Source organism: Aptenodytes forsteri, unplaced genomic scaffold (assembly GCF_000699145.1).
Source record: "Aptenodytes forsteri isolate BGI_AS27 unplaced genomic scaffold, ASM69914v1 Scaffold54, whole genome shotgun sequence".
Classification (NCBI taxonomy): domain Eukaryota; kingdom Metazoa; phylum Chordata; class Aves; order Sphenisciformes; family Spheniscidae; genus Aptenodytes; species Aptenodytes forsteri.
The window spans coordinates 4,894,083-4,899,004 of NW_008796044.1; positions in this window are offsets into that span (position 1 = coordinate 4,894,083).

Genomic DNA, 4,922 nt, shown 5'->3' on the forward strand with positions numbered 1-4,922 from the left:
GAAAGCAGGGCTCCATCACGCATAACGGTTACTTGGGAAGACAAACACCATCACTCCAAACGTCCCCCACTTCCTTCTTCTTCCTCCAGCTTTATATACTGAGCATGACATCCCATGGTATGGAATATCCCTTTGGCCAGTTTGGGTCAGCTGTCCTGGCTGTGCCCCCTCCCAGCTTCTTGTGCACCTCCAGCCTTCTCAGTTGGTAGAGCATGGGAAGCTGAAAAGTCCTTGACTAGTGTAAACACCACCTAGCAACAACTAAAACATCGGTGTGTTATCAACATTGTTCTCACCCTAAATCCAAAACACAGCACTGTACCAGCTACTAGGAAGGAAATTAACTGTATCCCTGCCGAAACCAGGACAAACTGAAAGCCCAATATCACAGATAACAGAATTGTAATGAGAAGAACTGTAGCAAATAATAGATTTAGTAGATACATGGTAAAATGATATGGTGAGTAAGTCAACATTAATCATTTGAAGTTCACAAGCAAGTGGATGAAGGTGATCTGGTTGATGTGAATAACCGTTCTATTACTAAATAAAATGGCCAGGAATAATTGCCAGTTCAAGGGACTCAGTTGGCAGTTCAGTTTGTTTCCTTGGAGCTAAACCTTCTTAGCTCTCCTAGAGAAGGCTCTCTGCCTACGAATGTGTTATGAAACCATCTTTCTGTTCTGTGTGGGCGTTGTCTGTGAAACTGCTAGCTATGCTGGGGCAAAACTGTGTCTGTCACAGGCTGCGCTAATGATTTACCAGTGTAGGCGATGCTTAGGCCTGTTCTGTGCCCCTGACTGGTTTACTGGCTTGCTGTAAAGAGATGCAGCAACAGGTTATGAAGATTCCCAAAATGCTTTTGAAAGGATCCTTCACTGAAGGCTGGTAAAGAACGAAGCTGTCGAGCAAGAGAGGAAGTTTTTCTGGATTATTAACTGACTAAATATTGGGGAGAATTTGCCCGACAAGGCAAATGTGGTTTGCTCTGACAGAAAGAGTGGGCAGAGTATATTGATTCCCTTCCCCCCCCCCCCAAAGAAAAAGAAATATTTTAGACATGGATTTTGTTGTTGTGATAGTGAAATATTTTAGACATGGATTTTGTTGTTGTGATAGTCATGGAATTGTAAACACTGTGGTGAAATAATACAAAGACAACAAACTTCAGATGAGGGTGGCAGTATCTTTTATTACTGATTTGAGCTATAGATAAGTTTTCAGCCACAAGCATATCTTCAGGCCTGAACCTAAAATATGCCGATCAACTCTCCACCATCAGATTGGGAATCTGAACTCTAGTCTGGATTTTCTCTACAAATTTAATAGCTGCCTTTCCAGCTACGTATGGCTGGAGTAATCCTACAAAGATTTTATTTCCTAGATGCAGGCTGTAATATACAGCTAGGTTCTCAGGTGCCACTACCTTTGTTCAGGAGAGGTATACCATCTCAAAACCCTAGAATACCTGTAGGCAATAAGGATATACCCTCTAGGGTTACAACAATACTTTTGAATGAACAATTTGGATGAGAGCCTCAATGTAATAACAAAATTGACCCAGCTCCTCCACCACTTTATTTTCCTTAGAGATTCCAGGTTAAGATAGGATGTGAAAACATTACAATCTGTACTTAAGAATGAATGAACTTGATGGGTTTGTATTCTCAGAAGCCATGAATATTTTTTTAATTGCATCAACTGATTTAATAGGAATTACAATGTTTCCTTAGAAACCTCACCTTGTTTGACATACACAATTAATCAGCAGACAGCTCTAGGACAAAACACAACAATTTAATGAAGCCAAATCCTGATTGTGCTGATTAGTAACTAGAATTGGTCAAAAACTAGGATATCTGAACAGCAGAGTTGAATCAGAGTGTCTGTTTGCATGCACAAGTGCATGTGTACCTGTGGGGAGTGCAGGGAGAAAACCCAACTTTTTCCAAATGCCTTGTTGACTAGGAAGTGTAGAAGATTATTACCCCGCAAGCCCCAAGCATATTTTGCAAACAGTGAGTAATTTTGAATGGAGAATATTTCCTAAACTTTCGAGCTGGTTAGTGAAGGAGACAATCTTGTGCATACAATGACATTTCAGCTTTACTGAAGATGTTTCTTAGACCTCAAGTCCTCCAATTGTTGCAAAAACTGGGCACCTCCCGACTTCAGACTCCTTTCTCCAAAGCAGACACTGCATCACATCTGATGGACTTGGAGGCCTGAGATTGACATTGATAATTTCCTAGCTCTAAGGCAATCTGGCTGATGGATCTGACATGAAGTCCTTTTCCTTTGTCTTGGCTGGCAAGGTAACAGGCAGAGATTTTAAGGAAGCCTGTAGAACCTGAGAAAAAATGTAGATGACTGCTTTGAGATCAGCAAAACACTCATATATTATTTATTTATTTATTTATTTTCTCCCCATGAAACTTGGCCAAAGCAGAAAACCTTGCATCAGCTGTCTAGGATCAGGATCAGAATTTATTTAACTGTTCACACAGTGTTTTAGGATAGGTGGTGAAACTGAATAACTGTAAGGGAAATTCAGGTAAGAGAACATAATTACCCAACTGGATTTTGACCAGAACATTAGAGCTAACAGTTCCATTTCTGTGGAAAATGCTGTGGGATTTTTAAAGGCAATTTGGTTTTATCTCTTATTACAAATATTACCTGTTTTTATGGCTGTATGATTTGAAGCTTGTATTTGAGCCTAAGGAATATTTTTCAGTGGATTCAAGACTGGGGAATAGCATATAAAACCCATGGTACTTATGTAATCAAATTTTATAAATAAAACTGTTAAATTTTATTTGAGCCTCAACTGCTATACAATAACTTAAATTTCTTAGGAAGTGTGCTTTGTGGCTTTTTTACTTTAGATAACCCTTTTGTGTTGACAATTATCTTTTTGTTCTTGTAGCAAGGTGTGTGAGTAATGACTAATACGTAAGCATATTAAAGAATCTTGATATGGGTGTGGCTGTCAAGTAACAGTGGTGTAGAAGAAAATCAATCATCGGCTTAGAACAAAGGGAACCAGGCTATCTAAATACCGGTCTATACTACACAATGAAGTGTACTGGGGCTTCCTTTCAGGGACTTCTTACCAGCAGGAGGAAATGAAAGACAAAAGAATAAGAATGATAGCTAGCTGGTGGGCGAGAGCTATATTATAATGAAGACTGTCCTCTCCTGTAGTCTGATCCTGGTCTGTGTTCTGTTTGTCTTATTTTAAATTAGTAGCGATATTGTAGTCAGTAGCTCTTCTTTTTTAAGAGCTGAATCGAGCCCTTTGTTGGTTTCAGGATTGATTACATTAAACAGAGGCACTAAGGTTTCAATTGAGAACCTATGTAGGGAAGGCTGCAATGGGTGACACTGTATGCAGGGAGGTCCTAAAGTTCTTTCCATGTTTCTGGCAACTTTCTCTGGAATCTTAACTGTCATGTCAAATATGATGATAGCCTGAAAAAGTGTGAGAAGACACAAAAGCATCAGAATGGTGTCAGATGGAAACATAAAAGCAAATACTGTGGCATTAGAGCCCAGTATAGGGCACAGAATTTTTGAGAATGTGAATATATAGTAATTTCGTTAAACAAGTTTGCTAAACTACTCATGCATCCAACAACTTTTCCCAAAACCTGATTTTTATAGCACTTTTTATTGCTATAAACCACCCTCCAAATAAACCCATTTGGTTTTGTCAAGTCCCTAACACTGGGATGTTTAATAATACATCTAATGTTTTAAAATATTTTGGAGCAGTTGGTATTTGCTTAGTCTCAGTTTGGAGCATAGCATATTGATGAACAAATGATGCTTGAAAGGTCACAAACAAAACAAATAATTCAAGCTTTTGTGATTTATTCTCCTTATTAAACATTTTGTTGAACATTTTTTCTGAATGCAACGTTTGCTGTGTGGTGTGACGGATCATTTGTGTTCTTCCACCTAATGATATGAAAATACTCTATTCATTTCTGAATACGGACAGTATTTAACCTCTTACAATAATCCTATCAACAAACATACCAGTGAGCATTTTATAATCGTTAGTTAACTAAGCTTCTGAGTTCTTCTGTTTTGTGAAAGTATTATTTAAACTTGCTCTTACAGCCAGGTACAATGCCATACAGATGAGTCTATTTCATCTCTTAAAACAAAGCCCTGAAGCTTTTACGCACGGTTGTGCCAGGCATATTCTAGGCCTATAAGGCAGCAGAACATCCAATTACATTTATTCTCTGAAGATGATTGTGACAGATCTAAGGTCAAGGAGAGTCCATAGGGAAGAATGGTAGTCTGTATGCAAAATTTTTGTTCAAATCAGGATGACTTTTTTTTTTCTGTTAAATATTAGAAGTTTTATATTTTGGGGAGGAAGGAAGATGGTCTTCCCCTTCAGAAGTTCTGAATTTATTCATGGCTAAAATATATTCCAGATATCAACTGAAATGCTAACTCAAAATCAAATTTGGCAACTTTGAAATACTAATTTTTGACATTTTGGGAGAGAAACATTGATTTCTTTTGAAAAGTTGTTATTTACGATGATTAAGGACTGTAAGATTACATATTTGTAACCTGCATAAATACCAACACTGAATGGAAAGATTTGTCTTATTTTAAACAACACCTAACGGAAATGTAACTCTTGCTCTGAAAATTTTTAAATTTCCCAATCTGTCCAGGATAGAGAGTTTCTTCAGAGACAAGATGAGGTAAAAGAACTTCAGAATCTTATAAGTTGATTTTTATTCAGTGACTAAGCAACTCTTGTTCATTTATTGATCAATTGCAATAAGACACCAAACTTCATTATGATTTTTTAGGAAGTTTTTTGAGGTTTTTAATAGCACAGCAGCATACTTCACTCTTGTTGCCATGAGATGAAGTCTGACGCTGAACAG